Source organism: Stegostoma tigrinum, chromosome 17 (assembly GCF_030684315.1).
Source record: "Stegostoma tigrinum isolate sSteTig4 chromosome 17, sSteTig4.hap1, whole genome shotgun sequence".
Classification (NCBI taxonomy): domain Eukaryota; kingdom Metazoa; phylum Chordata; class Chondrichthyes; order Orectolobiformes; family Stegostomatidae; genus Stegostoma; species Stegostoma tigrinum.
The window spans coordinates 28,300,229-28,319,091 of record NC_081370.1 but is presented as its reverse complement, the minus strand read 5'-3'; the positions used below and the strand labels follow the sequence as shown (position 1 = coordinate 28,319,091).

Here is an 18,863-nt window from a genome sequence, read left to right as displayed (position 1 = left end):
CAGATTGTGCACAATTAGGATTTTTTAGAAAAGAACGTGAAGGATGCAAAACTATAATAAAAACTTAACTCATGCACGGCAACACCATACATGCAAAATATCAAGAGAGAATGTGTGGATTGAAATGACCAGTAACAAAATAAATTCTCATATGCAAACAGTGAGGACTCTAAGAACACACACAAACTGTACTTCACATTTTAGTTGTCATGTGCAATTGGTTGTCAATGGTTAACCATTATAGCGCTGCCAATGCAAAATTACAGAATGTGGCAAAAAGGGAAAGAATGCTATTGACATAGAAATATAGAAGATGGGAGGCAGGAGGAAGCTCGTCAGCCTTTTCAGCCTGCTCTGCAATTGTTCACAATCTTGGCTGATTGTCCAACTCAATAGCCTGATCCTGTTTTCTCCCCATAACCTTTGATCCCATTCACCTCTTAGGGGCAAATTTAGCTGCTAGAATGCTTGCCGGATTTCACTTTGGTGGTGGAATTTAAAAAAAACAAACAAACAATCTCTGCTATGGTCATGTTTAAAGGGAATCATGTGAATGTAAGAGAGTCAGAGTCAAGTTTGTATAGCTCGGAAACAGACCCTTTGGTCCAACTCATCTACACTGACCAGATATCCTAAATTAATCTTGTCCCATTTGCCAGCATTTGACCTCTATCCCTCTAAATCTTTCCTAAACATTTACCCATCCAGATGCCTTTTAAATGCTGTAATTTTACCAGCCTCCACACTTCCTCTGGCAGTTCATTCCATACACACACTACCCTCTGCATGAAAAGGCTTCCCTTTTAAATCTTTCTCCTCTCGCCTTGAACCTATGCCTTCTAGTTTTGGACACCCCTACTTGGGAAAAAAAGACCTTGCCTATTCACCTTAAGACCCTCATGATTTTAGAAACCTCTATAAAGGTCACCCCTCAGCTTCCGATATTCCAGGGTAAAACGTCCTTGCCTATTCACCCTCTCACTATAGGTCAAACCCTCAGACCCCAACAATAACCATATAATTTTTTTTCCCCTACAGATGTTATAATAGCCAGCTATGCTTTAAAATGTTTACTATAACTTCATGTTATAACAAACTGTCCTGAAAAAGGAGGATGGTAAGCCGCCTAAACTCTGCCCATAGACAGGTCCAGGTGATGTGGTTGTCATGGGTGTGAAGGACCAGAACAAAATCCATAGAAAACCAAGTACCGGGTTTCATTCCTTAATGGAGAAGAAGAGCACCTGGTTTTGTTGGACACAGATGGAGTAGAGACCAGAATCAGTTCAGCCATTATTGTATCAAATGGCAGAACAGGCTTGAGGAGCCACTTAGCCCATTCTTGCTCCTCATGTTTGCATGAGTGCATGGTCTAAGACTCAACCAGATAGAAAGACTTGGAGAGGAGACTAGAAACTGCTATGCTGTGCCAAGATGGTGGAGGAGGGGGGGGGGGGTGTTTTTATTTGTAATGTTCGCTTCTGAGCAAAATATTTGTGAAAATGGATCAATTGTTTGAAGAGACAGGATTTGTAGAGATTAAAGACCATGGGCAATGAAACTGAAGATATTGAGTGTGGGACTTTCAGAAGGCTACTGGGAGATTCATCCAATGCGATGGGAAGATGACAGCCTACTAAAATACCAGGAGAGATATAGATTTAATCCACAGGGCTGCATAGCTGCTGTGAAAATAATAACTTTTCAATGTGTTATTGAGTTTCAGCTGGATTAATTAGTTTGCTGGGAAAGTACATCTTCTGCAGTTTTTTTAGTTGCTTACAAAGCAACATTATGTCAATGTTAAATTCAGTGTGTTTGTTATAGTAAAAGCTTACGACATGAAATCTTGTGCAATTCTCTGTTGGTCGCTGGAAAATTCATATCTTTTTGGCAAGTTATTCAGTGTCTCTGGACAGTGTAACCTACAAATATTTTTTATGTAGACTCTTTGTGGATCCAGGCAAATTCTGACTTGAAGCCCAACAGTGAGATCCATTTTTGTCCCACTGAATGCTAGTTCTCCTCAACTCATTTAGCATACTGGCACTGACAGAGGCACCAGCTGAATCTGTGCAACGGATACTGGCAGTTGTGCAGACTTTGAAACTGTATCTTGGATTGAAACTTTACAGTGGGTTGACCATACTTAAATGAATAGCAATCACATAAAACGGGAATAAGAAAGCAGTGGAAAAAAAACGACAAAATAAACTCTTCAATTTTTAAACATCTTGATCATTGCACATTCCTTCCCCAAAAGGAGAATTTCTAGTTAGCCATTTTTCGAGAATGATGCTCTTAAATCATGCTTGCTTCTCAGCAACTAGCACTGTGTGGATTGATGTCTACTTTAAACAGTCATGTGCCAGTGAAGGGCTGTTCATAGGCAGCTGCTTGAGGGTAATTTCCACACAGAAACTTTTAAACAGAAACCTCTATTACTGGTCTGATGCGATTGTTTCCTTTGCTTTCTGCGGTTTGTTACTTACTCTCACACAGGCGTCTGTTAATGATATGTTGAAAATTCCAAAGACTGTTTCAGCTAACTCACTCTTAGCTTCACTCTGCCTTTAAATTTAAGGCCAACTCTCACTAAGTACTCGACGATATGTAGCTCTGGGCTAGGAACACTGAAGCAGATATCACTGTCAGAAGCCATGAGTCGAATCATTTTGGGTTATTTAGATAATGGTTCCCTGTTCAAGTATATATTGCAGTATTGGCGATCTACATGAAAGGCTAATCTGGCCAAAATTTGTGCCAGGAAAGTAAAGCAAATGGAGTTGACTTAACAGAATAATGTTTAACATCTATCAAAATATCTTAAACATGGTTGTTTAGAAAAGGCAGTAGTGCAGTCTCCAAATTTTGTGAGCATCATATGATGTTTTAACGTGGGATACATTCTTTAATATCCTGTACGCGCCTCTATATGTCTTTGGTTAATAGTGTGCTCATTGAAAACCAGATATCTTCTGAATACTGTTACCACAAGCATTGATCTTTGATATGTATGATCCCACAGACACCAGTATCTTTGCAATATCTTCTTTTGGTATGGAGGATATGATTTTGGAGATAGAATTAGGCTTGCCTTGAAATGCTATCAATCTTCATTATAAACGTCCAATGAGGTTACTATATAACAAGGAGTATGCAACCAAAGCTGAAATTTCCCATCCTAAACCAATGACACTAAACCTGCAAGCCTTTGAAGGGGCCTGATAGAGAAGATGCTGAGAAGAGGTGTCCCTTCATGGGGAAATCTAGAAAAAGGGACACAGTGAGGGGTTTACCAAATAAGATAGAGATAAAAAGAGGGTTGTTGCTCTTTGGAACTCTCTGCCTCAGAGGGTGATAGATATTTGGTCCTGGAACAGTCACTGCTAAGTTTTATCTACAAGAAAGTGGAGAGGTGTGGGGATCAGGCAGGAAAGTGGAATTAAGGCAACAGTCAGATCAGCCATGATTGTTTTGAGTGGATAAGCAGGTTTGAGGGGCCAAATCACCTACTCCTGCTCCCATTTCCGTTTTTATTTTTAATCATTGGAGTATTATTGAGGGTGCTCATTTGGCCAATCTTAATTCAGTCATCTAGAAATACACGAGGGTCCCCCGTCTAATGTATTCTTAACTCAACGTAGGGATTTCCCTGCCCTGCTCGATATCGGAGTTCACTCCATGTCCATACCTTAGCTAGGGATAACTGGCTTAAGGTAAATCAAGTCAAGTAGCTAAATGCATGGCATAAAGGTCTATGTGGGTAGAATGGGTTTCATTTTGTTGGGCACAGGCACCTATCCTTGTATAGAAGGCAACTGCTCTGGTGGCATAGGCTTCACTTGAAATGTGCTGGGGCTAGAATCCCGATGAATCAAATGACTAGGGCTTAGAGAGGGCTTTAAAACAAATTAGGGGAGTGAGAATCTGGGAGACAGGAAATGTAGGCTTACAAAACATGATGATATGGCAGCATTACAGAGCAGTTGTTTGAATAATGATGCCCAGAGTGGGAGTATACAAAACTGAAAAACAGCAGTAAATAGGGTCGGGGGGTGCGGGTGGTGGGGGAATGAAGGTAAAAAGAAAACTTAATGGCTGTTTGCTTGATTGTGCACAGTATTTAGAACCAGTTAAATGAATAATGGCACAAATACAAGTATATGATCTTGTAGCCATTATGGACACAACATTAGAAGACGATCAAAGCTGGCAACAAAATATTCAGATGTATATGACTTTTCGAAAGAACAGGCAGGGGGAAAGGGTGGTGGAGTAGCATTGTTGGTGCAACTTGCAATTTGTGTGATTTCAACAAATACTCTTGGATTGGAAGACATAGAATCCATATGGCTGGAAGTAAGTTATAAAATGGGAAAGAAGATACTAATAGAACTAGTCGATAGGCCCCCTAACAGTAGCAATACGTCAGGATAGAAAATGAATTGGGAGATAACGAGAGCATTAACAAAGGTAAATGCAGCACATTCATCTTATGATTTTAATCTTCATGTGGATTGGGATAGTCAGATTGGCAGAGGAAACCATGAGGAGGAGTTAATGGAGTATATTCAGTGTGGTTTTCTAGAACATAGTATGGATCCAACCAGCAATCAGGTTATTTCAGATTTGGTAAAATGTAATGAGGCAGATTTAATAAATGCTATCAGACTAAAAGATCCCTGAGGAAACAGTGACAATAATCTGTTAGAATGTAGCATTCATTTAAGCTTAGCATACTTGTTTCTGATTCAAGTTCCTCCTGCTCAAACTAAGAGTAGTTACAAAGGAATGAGGGCACAGCTGGCTGAATATGGACTGGGAAGAGGGAGTTTAGCATCAAGGCAGTTGAGGAACAAGGACAGACATTTAAGAAAATAGTTAATGGCTCAAAAAGATATTTTATTTCAGTAAGGAAGAGGCTAACAGGACTTGGTTATCAGTTTCTGCTCAGTAATTCTGCATTGTGTATCTCGAAGGTCACCTTGGAGAATGCTCACCCAAAAGGTCAGAGGCTGAATGTCCTTGATCACGCAAGTGTTTTGTCACTGGGAGGGAACATTTCTGTCTGGCAAGTGTTGCACAGTGTTCATTCATCTGTTGTCGTAGCATCTGTGTGGTCTCATCAATATACCATGCCCCAGGGCATCCTTGCCTGCAGCGTATGTGGTAGACAACATTGGCTGAATCACTTAAGTATCTACTGTGTACATGGTGAGTAGAGTTCCCATGTGATGTTAGTATTCATGTTGATGATCTGGTACGTCTTGCAGAGATTGCTGGAGTAGGGTTGAGTGATGTTGTGTTTGGTGTTGTCCTGAAGACTGGGCAGTTTGCTGTGACCAATGGTCTGTTTAAGTTTTGGCGGTTGTTTTGGAGGTGTAAGGATGATCTTAGCAAGATGTTCATCATCACTGATGACATGTTAAAGGCTGCAGAGAACATGGTGCAGTTTCTCTACTCTGGGGAGTACTGGATGACAAATATACTCTATTGGTCGTGTCCAGTGTCTGTCTTCTATGGAGGTCATTGCAATATTTTTTTGCTGTGGCATGTTGGAACTGGCATTCAATGAGTTGAACATTGTATCCTGTTTTTAGGAGGGCATCTTTCTGCATTTTTAGATGTCCATTGCCTTCCTTCTTGCCTGAGAAGATCCTATGCATATGCAGGGCTTGTCCTTGGGGGTTGGCTTCTCTAACATGTTTAGGGTAGAAGCTAGGAGAAGTGCAGCATTGAGTTTATCCATGGACTAGCAGTAACCTGAGTTATTGTGGTGTCCATCCCTGAAGGACACGTATGTGACCAAGAATGAGACTGATTCTAAAGAGTAGTCCATGGTAAGTCTGATGGGGAGATGAAACGTGTTGATATTGTTGTGTAGTCATATCAGTGATTCCTTGCCATGAGTTCTAAGGAAGAAAATGTTATTGATGTATCTGTTGTATAGCATTGGTTGGAAGTCCCGTGCAGCAAAAAAACTCTTGCTCAGTCTTATGCATGAAAATGATGGCATATTGAGGTGCAAACTTGAGCTGTTCCATGCGCCTAGATGTACAGCTGGATGTCAAAAGGTGAAGAACACTATGGTAGAGGGATGAGCAGATGTGCTGTAGGATGGTACCTGGAAATTGGCAATTATTGGTGTTGAGTACTAAAACAGTTGCAGAGATGCCATCGTTGTAGGGGTTACTGATGTAGAGTCCTGAAACATCCATTGGAGAGTTATGTTCCGGCTTCGGCTAGTCCGTGGTGCTTAGTTTCTGTAAGAGGTTTGTAGTGTTGTGACAGAAGCTGGGGGTTCCTTGTACGATGGGTTTCAAGATGCCCTTGATGTAGCCGGAGAGAAGTTCTCCACACAGGACCAATTCCCTGATACACAAAGCCAACACACCTGAACATCTCATCATATTTCCAGAAGGCAGTAGAAGTCTCCTATGCAAGAAGTGTGCAGGATGAGAATGCATCGGGTACGCTGAAAGTCTGAATCACAGGTTTTGATCTAGCCGAGTTGATGGGAGTGATCTTTTGGTCAGATCAGCAGGTAGTTGTCCGTAGTGTTCCTGGTTGTTCAGTTGTCGGTATGCTTCTTTGTAGTAGTCCATTCTATTCTGAATGACAGTGACGCCTCCTTTGTCTGCTGATTTGATGACAATGTTGCAATTGGTCTTGAGAGCATGGATGATGATGCATTGTGCTTGAGTGACATTCTGCACCATCTTGTGAGCACAGCTGATGAATCTGGCATCAACATATTGCCTCCTGACGGCTTGAGTAGACATGTGGAACCTAGGAGAGCAAGCTTCTGCAGCAGTCCAGTTTGACTTTCTTCTTTGGTTGCTGCACTGTGGACCTCTGTTGACTGTTCCAGTTCATTGGTTGTCTCATTGGGTTCGCTGCTAACATCTTGGGGTTTGTGGAAGAATTCCTGTAGTCTCATTCGCCTGATGAATGTGGGTGAGACCAATGGGATCCATTTTGCTACAGGAGCAGAAATTGAGCCCTCAGCTGAGATTTTCAATTCCATCTGGTTGAACGGTATGGTCAGACAGGTTGACGATGGATTTCCCTGTGTGGTACCAGGGGAGGCATAGTTACTCCTGGTGGTGATGCCAAGTTTCTCCAGTTTCTTTGTGGTGTGCATGTAGGTGGTGTAGTTCCATTGTCTCATCTGCTTGGCAGTCTATCGTAGCTGGTCCACTGTATCCTAAGCATAAGCTGACTATATGGATTATCTCCATTTCAAAGTTGTGGTGTCTGCTGTAGAGCTGGTGCAAGAGTTGTCTGAGGAGTGTACGACAGGTGTGATGGGAGACACAACCACCAAACCTCAGATCATCATTCGCGGCAAACTGCCCAGGCTTCAGGACAACATCAACATCAACAACCACAACCTTGAAACAGCAACCTCTGCAAGACATGTCAGATCATCGACATGGACACTTAGCATCACATGTGGGAACACCATCTACTGTGTACATGGCAAATACTCATGTGACTCAGCCAGTGTTGTTACCCCATACGCTGCAGATGACACGACAATGGATGAATGGAAACCAATCAACAATCACCAGAAAGGAATGTTCCCTCGCAGTAGGGGAATGCTTCAGTAGCTGTCAGGGACATTCACCCAACAGGGAAGCCCCTCCAAGGTGGCCTTTGTGATATACAACAATGCAGACTCATCGAGCAGAAACTGATAGCTAAGTCTCATTCCCATGAAAGGGCCTCAACTGTGATCTTGGGTTCATGTCATGCTCTATGTAACCCTGCCATACTGTTCTATGTCTGTAAAACCTTCCATACAGTCCTGTATTGATACAGTTACCGTGATAAATTGTTATGATCTCTCTACCTCAATTAGTTTATATGGCTTTGGACTACTTGTTACTTTGGTTAGACCCTCGGCATGTGACTCTTAAACTACCATGTTATTCCAGTCATTTGGTTTGTCTCCAGAACCACCTTATTTTCAATTTTTTGTAATTATCTCTCTGCCTCAATTAGTTGGATTATAGGTCATCCCTTTAACTGTTAGTCAGCTGTTGCCACTTTAGTCACAAGGTCTGGTACTTCAGCATCTGCACAGACTTATTATTTGACCTGTCAACACTCCATTCATACCATTTGTATGATCTCTTTGATCTCTGCTGTAAGTTCTGTGCCAATGTGCCTCTCTACACTTTACCTGATGAAGGGGCGGTACTCAAAAAGCTAGTGATTTCAAATAAACCTGTTGGACTATAACCTGGTGTTGCATGACTTCAGAACTTGACCACCCCAGTCCAACACCAGCACCTCCACATCACAAAGTAAAAAAGTTGAAAGGCAAGTGGTGAGGATGACAGAGTCTGCAGAGGGAAATAGACAGGGTAAGCAAGTGGGCAAAAAAAACTTGGCAGACGGAATAGAATGTGAGAAAGTTTAAGGATAAGCACTGCGGCAAGAAGGAGGAGTGAATATTATTACAATGGAGAAAGACTGTAGAAAGCTACAGAATGGAGGAATTGGTAGTCCTCATCCATGAGTCACAAAATATTAGCAGCCAAGTTCAGCAAGTAACAGAAAATGTAGGCTTTTATTTCCAAAGGGAATAGAGTACCAAAAGTAGGGAGGTTTTGCAAAATCTATGCAAGGCACTAGTAAGACTACACCTGGAATATTGTGAACAGATTTGGGACCCTTAACTAAGGCAAGATATACTATCATTGGAGGCAATCCAGAAAAAGGTTCACTAGGCTGATAACACTTATGGAGAGATTGTCTGATGATGAGTGGTTGTTTAGGTTAGGCCTGTGTTCACTGGAATTCAGAAGAATGAGACACAATCTTATTGAATCATACAAGATACTCAGAGGACTTGAAAGGACAGATGCTGAGAGGTTGTTTCCCCTGGTGGGAAAGTCTAGGACTAGGGAGCATAATCTCAATATGGGATCACTCATTTAAGACAGTGATGAGAAGGAATTTCTTCCAACAGAGGGTAGTGAATTTGTGGAATTGTTTAGGCTGCTGTTGAGGCTCAGCTAAGTCTACTCAAGGCTGAGATAGATTTTTTAATTAGTAAAGGAATCAATAGTTATGAAGAAAAGGCATGAATGTGGAATTGAGGATAATCAGATCTGAATGGTGCACCTGAATGGCCTCCTATTAATGGTCTTATATAGATTTACATTATATAAGACATGCTTTGAAGGGCATCAATCCTAATTTTATTTCTTATTCACTGACATAGAATAAGTGACAGACAAGAACTTGCACCCTCACCGTTCTCCTTGCTCCCAGTTAATTCAAGAATGATACTCAGCATGAACATATTCCCTTTTTTTGCAGAGAACCAGTCCCTGGCTATTCACAGGGATCAGTTCTAGCAAGCGTAAATGAGCTATGTTGAGGAGCGCTCAAGTGTCGGGCAGTTTAGGGACTTTAACTCAAAATGACTGCTGAAATTTACAAGCCTTTGACCCTGCTGAGACATAATTCTTCTTTCAAATTTGAAAGAGCACAATAATTCTGATGGCCATATTAAAGAAAATTATTTATTGCAGCTTTTATAACTGCTTTCCCACCCCCACATTTTTGGAGGATGAGAGCATCATTAGAACCAGAGATGATGTTTGGAGTTAAAAGAGATTGGTTTTGTTGATAGCTGGATCAAAGAGATACACTCACTAAAATGTTATTATTTTCCCTAAGAACCTGCAAACTGGACTCATTGGCAGCACTTGAAGAATTTACAAGCTTGTACAATGGAATTTATTGGCAGCATTTTACTGCTTTGTGTGACCTACAAGCAAACCAAATATATATCTACATTTTTAGATCAAAGTCAGTGTAGTAAAGTTTAAAAACTTGATACAACTCAGATGTGTCCTTTCTTCATTTAAAAATTAGTATCTTCTTCAGCATGTCATATCCACTGCACTGCAGAAAGTTTAAGTACACAAAAGGTTCATGCTCTGTACTAAAAATAAACCTTCATGCTCTAATGTTACCTGACAAATTTTGGCCTCAGCATACTGCGATCTTGACAAGTTCCCAGATTGTTCAGAATAGTCTCACAGCTATTAAAAGTAAGGGAATATCTTGGCCCCCTTCATTATCTACAGACAGCCCTGTCTGAATTACAAAGCTGGAGATGATATTAACAAATGGCACAGAACTCCAAGCAGGAAAACAATACTTAGCTCCATAAAAGGAAAACTACATTTAATTCTGAACAGGAAGTTTGTACACAACTCTGGACTATGAAAATGCATTTCTCCTGAAAAAAAATTATATTAAAGCCAGTAAGGAAAACAGCACTTCTACTTGTAGAGTTCAATTGCTTTCGTAAAAATCTACATCTAAATCTAAGACAAAAGCTTCACCCATTTCCACACAAAGAATGTTACTCATCCGTCCCAATAGCAAGATAGCATCAAATTCCAGGAAGCAAAATGACCTCTATCTTTCGCTGGAAAATTGCACCTAACTTTGAGCTGCAATACAGGAAAGCTGCATTTAACTCTAGGTAGAACTACAGCCCCTAACTACAGCCAGGAACCTGCATCCGCAGGAACAACTAATCCCAAACAGAAGACAACATTACAGGAAAACTATGTTCACTAGACTCAAAAGTTGACACAGCGCCTCATGGAAAAGGCATATTACCCTGAACAAAACCAGCAGACTGAAAACAATACCCGACAATGGCCAGAAATGGTATACCTTCATTTAACCCATTTTTCTGTTTAACCCATTCAGAGATGTTACTACACACTCTGAAGCAGGTGGGACTTGAATTGCCCCTCAGTCTGGAGGCAGGAACACTACCACTGTGCCACAAGAGGGCCCATGATACACCTTCATCCAAGACAGTAAGATTGCTTCCAGCTGGCTGCACCAGTTCCAGATCGGAACAATAAATGGTACCCTAGTCATGGTCAAAGCCATACCCTTTTTTGCACAGGATTAGATTAAAGTCATACAGCTCCTGCTCCATAATCATTCAGATCATGACTCATTGGAAAATTACATTTACCTCTACAAGCTACCTCAATGCAAGCTATTTTCATCTAAAATTGTTGGCTGCGAAACCCAGGAGCTGAAAATGAATACTGTTAACATCTTGTCCAATGGGAGTAGTTTTAATCAATTCTGTCAGCCAGGAAACTGATAGGGTTGTGTTCAATGTTTGCATTACACTATTTGTAAAGTTCAATGGAAGGAAAATTAGACAATGTGTGGAGTGTAAAATCAGCATTCCTCCATCCTGCAGATTTCCCAACCATCGAGTTAGATAAAAGTTGCCTTCAATTACTCTTGGAAGTTTATTTATAGTTTCACTACCTTCAGTAGTGGGAAAAAACTGTGACGCCAAACCTTCCAAAATCATTTGCCTCAGTAAGGAAAGAGGTGTTTTGCATACTGTCTGTACACATACAAAGAAAATGTTGCATTTCATGTTTAAAACATGAAATTATGCCAAGTAATGTTAAGAACAAAGCTCTGATTCATTCTAGGCCAGCAGCATGGACAAGATCATGCCCAAAGAGGGGGAGGTGATGCCAGCCTGGCCAGATGCTCGTGGATTGAGGTGTTGAACTGTTAATAGTGTTTCTTTGTTTTTCCACTTATTTGTAAGAGGGACTACAAACGTTTAACTTTCTAAACTTGGTTTTCTTTTTCTCCTTTGTACCAAGGTTCTGTGCCTAGGTACCTTAGTACCCAAGATGGTTTCATAAGTGGCGACATGTTAACTTTTCATGTGCTCATCTGAGAACATGTGACAATAGACCTAATTCAGTTCATTTGCAGGAGGCATGTTTGCTGTTTAAACAAAGGAATTAATGAGTTTGAAATAAATATATAAATAGTCCATATATCACAACAAGATTTCAACCCAAAATAGAACATGTAACAAAAAAAAGCTGTAATACTATTGTACAGTGCAAATTTTGGGCCGTTTATGCAGAGCTGAGTTTAGTCTAAAAGGTCACAACCCTGTTTTCATTCCCAAGCCATCACATAGCATGCATATAGGTTATTTAGTTAGGGCTTAATAGCTGGTGGTTAATGACTAGCATATGTCACCACTGGAATGATCACCTGGAGGACGGCCCGAACACAAATCACCATGGTCAAGTAACTGAAGCTCAACATTGGTTCTGCATCAAAAGTAGTATTATTTATTTTAGTTGATAATTTTACACTGGGGATGAAGTGTGTAGAAGCAAGTGGTTCAAAATAGTTGACAGGTGGTGTGGAAGTCATGCCTCAGTAAACAATAAGACACTCATGATGCTGGGTGATATCCAGAAAGCAGTTTGAATCAGCTATATGCTCTGATATCATTTTACTTGTTTCCTCATCACCCATCGCTTTCATTGCATTACTATGGTACAAAAAGCTTTTAGTAACTATTTATCTGGGAAATCATCCAAACAGGGAGTTGCTGGTTTCATGTTTGTCTTTAAATTGTCAAGTTTAGGAAGATGTGAATGAAGCCTCTGACCATTAACTTCAACTTAGAAAGTTCAGGGTAATTTTCAGTAAATTCTTTTAGGATCAAAGCATAATAATCTGTGGGAACAAAATGTAGCTGCAGACTTTTTATTGAAAATGGAGGGAAAGTATTACATAAGTTATAAACAAGTTTTAAAAAGGAGAATGAAAAATTCAGAATGACCGAAGACAGAAATTGGGATGAAATTTAAGGCCCTCTGCTATGGTGAGTTTGGTGATGGTCATTTCAGCAGGAGAATGGCAGGTAGGGACCCAGCATTCCTCGCACCTCTGCCCTGATTAAATACATCCTGGGAAGGTTCATAGTTGGCCTTCCTGTTCGGATTCATCCTGAAAAAGAGGCAGCAAGGTAATGGAGTCTTCATCATTCTGTTAGAATAGCAGGCAGATGTCCCTTTGGGGTGACCCCAAAATAACACCCAGCCCCATTTAGATCAGATGGTCTGAGAAAGGTCCGATTGGAGCCATGCAGAGTATGAGTACCTATTTTACCAAATGAAGGAATACTTATACTTCACAGCCAGCAGCAGCTATTATTACTACTGCACAGTTTCCAGGCTTTCAACAGTGAATGACTTTACTTCCCTAGTAATAAATTCCTGGCCTTGCTGACTTGAGGCAAGCAAACATGACAGAAACCCACCAGGACAGACAGGTTCAACAATTTCAAATGGAGCATACTTGTTTGTATCTTGGTACAAAGTTTGAGAAAAAAAACCTAATACAAGACAAAAATCATTTTCAAGTTTCAAGACAAAAACTTGGTTCTTTTCATTTGCACAAAAGTCTATTTGAATAGACATTGTTACTGCGACAACATCTGTAGCCTTCTTCAATGCTTCAATCAAAGGAGGATTGTGACAAAATCTTTTCATTCATATCACTGATAAGAACAAAGAAATAGGAACAGGAATAAGCTATACAGTCCTTTGAACCTGCAATCTGTGTTACTGTGGTATATGTTCTCATATCATTAACTTACACTTTTTAAATCAATGATGTACATCTGCTAGAAGAGATAGTGGTGAATAAAAATCACAAAATACAATAGTTTTGTATGAAGTTAGTCATATGAGCCTTTTCAAAGCCTTTTGGAACCCCAGGTAAATGTTCTTGTGCAGTGTTCCACTACCAAAGTTATTCATTATTTTTGAAGAGTTTTAGGATTTAACAAGCAGAGTTGATAAAAGGGAACCAGTAGATGGGGAGACAATAGTCTAGTGGTATCACCACTGGACTGTTCATCCATAGACCCAGGTAATATTGTGGGGACATGGGCTTGAATCCTGTCACGGCAGATGGTGGAATTTGGATTCAATAAATACCTGGAATTAAGAATCTAATGATGACCATGAATCCATAGCTGATTGGTCTTTCCAACAATCTGGTCACTCATGTCCTTTAGGGAAGGAAACAGCCAACCTCACCTGGTCTGGCTTACATGTGACTCCAGGCCCACAGCAATGTGGATAACACTGCCATCTGAGCAAATAGGGATGGGTATTAAATGCTAGCCTAGCCACAATGCTCTTATTCCATGAATGAATAATGACAAAAAACATATTGTCTTTGGATTTCCAGATGGCAGTCAGTCAATAAAGGTGCCACATAAGGGTTATTGCACAAGATAGGTGCTCGCAGTTGAGGATAATGTATTAATGGATTGAAGATTAACACTCAGAGGACAGAGTGAGGATTCATGGGTCTTTTTCAGATTGGAAAGACGTAATTAGTGGAGTGCCAGAAATCATTAACAGCCTTAATTATTTACTTCCTATATTAATGCCTTGGAGAGGGTAGGCTAAAATGTATCGTAATTTGCTGATGATATAAAAATAATGTTTCATAAAAATAAAAGCCCTATTCTGGAGGAGGAACACTGGACCTTACTTCTTGACTCTTCTTCCTCTCCACAGATGCTGTTAAACCAGCTGAGTTTCTCCAGAAATTTCCGTTTTTGTTTAAAGTGGATTTTAGCCTTTTATTGCTCAGTGGTTGGAGTTTGAAAATGAGGAGGTCTTGTTACTACTGTACAGGCCACAGCTGAGAGTACTGAGTATGCTTAGGGTATCCATTATTTAAGAATAGATATGTTGGTATTGGAGGCAATTTAAAAGATTCACTAGGCTGATTTCTGGGATGAAGAGGTTGGCTTAACAAAAATGGCTAACTAGGTTAGACCTATCATTCTTAGAGTTTAGGAGAATTGTTGGGGGGGTGGGGTTGCTGTTGTGGCAAAATGCTAGAATCTCTACCTCAGAGCCAAGAGGTCCAGATTCTGGCTCCATCTGCTCTAGCATTGTGCAATTCCATCTCGAGCAGATTGATTAGGAAAATTTCTAGAAGAATGAGGGGTAATCCCACTGAAACATTCAAAGGGAGATTTGCAGGATGGATGTTGAGAAGATGTTTCCAATAGTAGAAAATCTTGAACTCTTGGATATAGATACAGAATAAAATGAAACTCAATTAAAACTCAGATGCAAAGAAATTTCTTCTCTCAGGGGCTAGTGAATGTTTGGAATTGTCTACTGCAGAGAATACAGTAGTGCAGCTAGGTCACTGAAAGTATTTAAAAAAGGAGGTAGATAGATTTGTGGGCTATGATGAGTTGGCACGAAGAAAGAGTTGAAGCTCGGTGCCTATTAACCGTGACCTTCTAGATTGTTGCAGCAGGCTGGAGGGGCTGAATGGCCTGCTCTTCTTCCTTTTTTAAATGTTCTTATGTTTGTTAAGCAAGGCCTTCTTTTAAGTCGATTTGCAATAAAACTGCTGCTAAATATGTTCTCCTTGACATTTAGAATGCTTTCAATATTTTGTTTAATTTTAGTGTCCTCGTGGTCAGGTTTATTTCTCACTTCCGTATTGGTACTGTAGTTGGTCCCAATTCCTGAAACCTCATCAGTAATTGATTATTCTTTTATAATTGGAACACTGAAGGAGACAAAACCCACGCGAGGATGGTTTTCACTATCAAATTCTGTACTTCACAAATAAAGTAACTTGTGATAATTCAAGAGTTTGGGATGTTTGGATAACACGAGTTTTCAGAATCGCGGATTTGAAACCCAAATTGAAGTGTTGTGTATGGTAAGTAGGCAAGTTATTTTTGTCCTTATTGCCATCCCAGTTACACTTTGTCAACCTTTGGAGAAATTAGATGCTACCAGACACATCATGAGAGCTACGGTTACATTAAATCTAATAAGTTCGAGATCAAGTAATTCCTTTCCAGTTCCTCTTTTTAATAGCACAGTTATGTTCTGCCAGAACATTCATCTACAGATTCAACATTTACTGTGCCAACATTTATTGTATTTTCTGCCTTTAGAAAGAGGACTGAATTCTCCATTTTGTTTTGATTTTTTTTGTGGGAATAGCAACTCTGATGGTGTCCTTATATGGATGTCTGCCACACCACACTTTCAGTTACAATTATGTATCTCCCAAAATAAGGTCCTGACATAGCTTCTCTTAGTTTCCACAGGGTGAGCTCTTGGGAAAATAATTCACTATTATTAACACTAGAATTTCAACCAATCCCAACGCACCTACAATAATCCCATGTTAGCACATCTGAAATGATTTAGTGGCCACTTAGTCACTGTAAACATCAGCAGTCGCCAAGCAACTGTTCTATAAGAATTATACCCTTGCGCAAAGTTTGGTCTCATTACACCAAATACAAATATTGTTCATAAAGGACGTTGACATTTTCATGCTTTCAGGTACATTCTCAGGAACTTGACACAACTTGAAAGGCAAGTCAAGTCTTGGATCAAATTTGATTAAGTTTCCATGAGGACTTTCTGGTCACTTTATAAACTTCCCTACAATTAAAGTAAGTGTTCAAGCAATGTTGGCAGTACAGCCTGCACTCTAAACATTTAAATTTTAATAGCTGTGAGAGGTGAATGCTGTGGATACCTTTCATGCACAGCGTTCTCTCTGGGCACTTGTCAAATTTGTAGGGAAACAATGTAGGACCCTGCTTAGTTGTAACCAACACTAGAGCATTTGGTTTGACTGTGGGAGCTGCAGAATAGAGGCATCATTAGAGATGCACAGAAGTATTTGGTTTCAATAAGATTAAACTATATCAATGATAAACCTAATAAATCTAATTGTTTTCAAATGCCAGAATCAACACTTGTGTAGAATAGGCAGCAACAATTACAAAGGCATTTCAGTGATTCTTTTGTCAAAACCTCTACTTTATCAGAAGACTCTATTATCATAATGAATAGTCGCTCATCCCCTTCAAGAATATACCTACCTCTGTCTTAAAAAGACAGAAGGATGCTGCTTTCACTGCTGTTTGAGGAAGAGAGTTTCAGAGATTCCCCACCAGAGAGAGAAAACAAATTCTCCTTATTGCTGTCTTAAAGGGGAAGTTGTTCATTTTGAAACAGTGATCACTAGTTGCTGCACATACATAATAACCTTTTGCAATTTATGTTCAATGACACCCAGATCCCCCTGCATCTGACACCTCTGCAATCTCTCATCATTATTTAAAATGCTTCCTTTGTCTTGCTGCTACCAACATGGATAACTTCACTTTTTCCACGGACTATATTCTACTTGCCTTATCTTTGTTCAGTCACTTAAACTTAGCTTTAGCCCTTTATAGCAACCTGATATTTTCACAACTTACTTTTCTAACCATCTTTGTATCAGAGTTTAGCAACTACATCTTTGGTTCCTTCATCCATATAGCTTATACAGTTTTGAAAAGTTGAAGATTCCTGCAGTACACAGCTGATTGTATTTTGCCAACCAGAAAATAATTCATTTATGCCTAGTGTCAATTTCCCATTAGCTAACCAATCTTCTATCAATGCCAATGTGTTACCCCCTCCAACCCATGTGGTTTTATTTTCCATGATAACCTCTGATGTACTTTCGTCAAATGGAAATCTTTTCTTTAGAAAATCTGAGTAAAGCACATCCATTGATTCCCCATTCTGAACAACTTCAAAGAACTTCAATGAATTGGTGAAACATAATTGCCCTTTCACAAATACATTTTCACTACCTGATTACCACTAAATTTTCTAATGTTATAATGCCTTAATTATAGTTTCCACTACCTTCCCTGGAACAGGGATGTTAAGCTAATTAGCCAATAGTTTCCTGCTTCCTGTCTCCTGCCTTTCATAAGGAGTTTCACTCATTATTTTCAAATTTAATGGAAACATCCCCAAAGAATTTTCAAAAATTACAAGAGATATGGGGCATGCATGAAAAGTACATAAGATTATGTGCCCTGTGAGAGGCAGGGACATAACTGAAATGCAAGATGAGAATTTTGCACCTAACAAGGAAGAAGGTGCCAACTAGATGGTAGTGAAAGAGGAGGTACTTAAGATACTGGGTAGTTTAAAATTTTAAAAAAGGTAATAAGTTTCGTGTACTTAATGTATGTCATAGGGCTGTTCACTACCCAGCAGCTAAACAGTTATTGGAAGCCTTGGGCATCCCAACTGGTCACAACACCATAAACCTATCAGCAATCTGTTGTCACCCAAATCTTATTTTATATGCATCGCTTGGAGTCAGCCTGTATACAAACTGCTTGAACAAAATAGTAACTTAAAAACATGACTTGCAGTGAGTTCCAGTAACTTTTTTTTCAAAAAAAGTGCACCAATTCCTTCCACAATTCTTGGTTTTAAAAAATCCATTTCCCATTTCAATCCACAAAAGTACAGCAAACTTTAAAAAATGCAGTCTTTATGCTTACTTCTCACCATTTTATGCATCATTCTATGTACACGACTTTAAATGGAAAATACAGAAAATAACTGCTTTTAAAAATGATTGGTTTCATTCAGTAGGCTATGTTTATATAACATATGTTTCACTAAATCCAAAAGATATTTGTCTACATTGGTGTTTGCTATCTATTGAACTGTAGAAATAGTGGCTAGTCACTCAACCAAAGAATCTGTTGTGCAATGATATAACTGTTGATACGTAATAGACATCACACTAGACAATACCATGGGAATGAATCAGAAAGTTAGAATATTCAATCTGAATGGAATCACGAAATTTTTACTTGCTGACCACAGTCTCCCAGTTTTTCAGAGTTGGTGGGTTTTACGAGAAATCAAGGGGAAGTCTTACAGTACAGTGGTAGCATGCCTTCCTCTTGACTAAAAGCTCATTCTGGGGTTCAGGCTCAGTTGTGGCTGGTCAGCAGTGGAGGAATGTTCACGTCACAGTTCAACAGGCTGTGAATCAACCCATCTTTTCACTACCTCCCCACTATTGGCTAAAGGGAAAAAAGTGTATTTGTGAAAGATTAGAAAAAAAATATAGAAACGAACAGAAATTAACTTACCAAA

At 39.7% G+C, this 18,863-nt stretch overlaps 1 protein-coding gene and 1 long non-coding RNA gene across 4 annotated transcripts in view; one reads left to right on the top strand and one right to left on the bottom strand.

Annotated features, from left to right (window-relative positions):
* Window positions 1-9,790, top strand: part of LOC125459159 (uncharacterized) — a 66,972-nt gene extending 57,182 nt beyond the window's left edge. Inside the window, exon 4 of the long non-coding RNA XR_007248973.1 lies at window positions 9,700-9,790. This is a non-coding gene — a long non-coding RNA (uncharacterized LOC125459159). The remainder of the gene's footprint in view (window positions 1-9,699) is intronic.
* Window positions 1-18,863, bottom strand: part of dennd2b (DENN domain containing 2B) — a 403,328-nt gene that overhangs the window by 349,640 nt on the left and 34,825 nt on the right. The gene's annotated exons all lie outside the window — the stretch shown is intronic.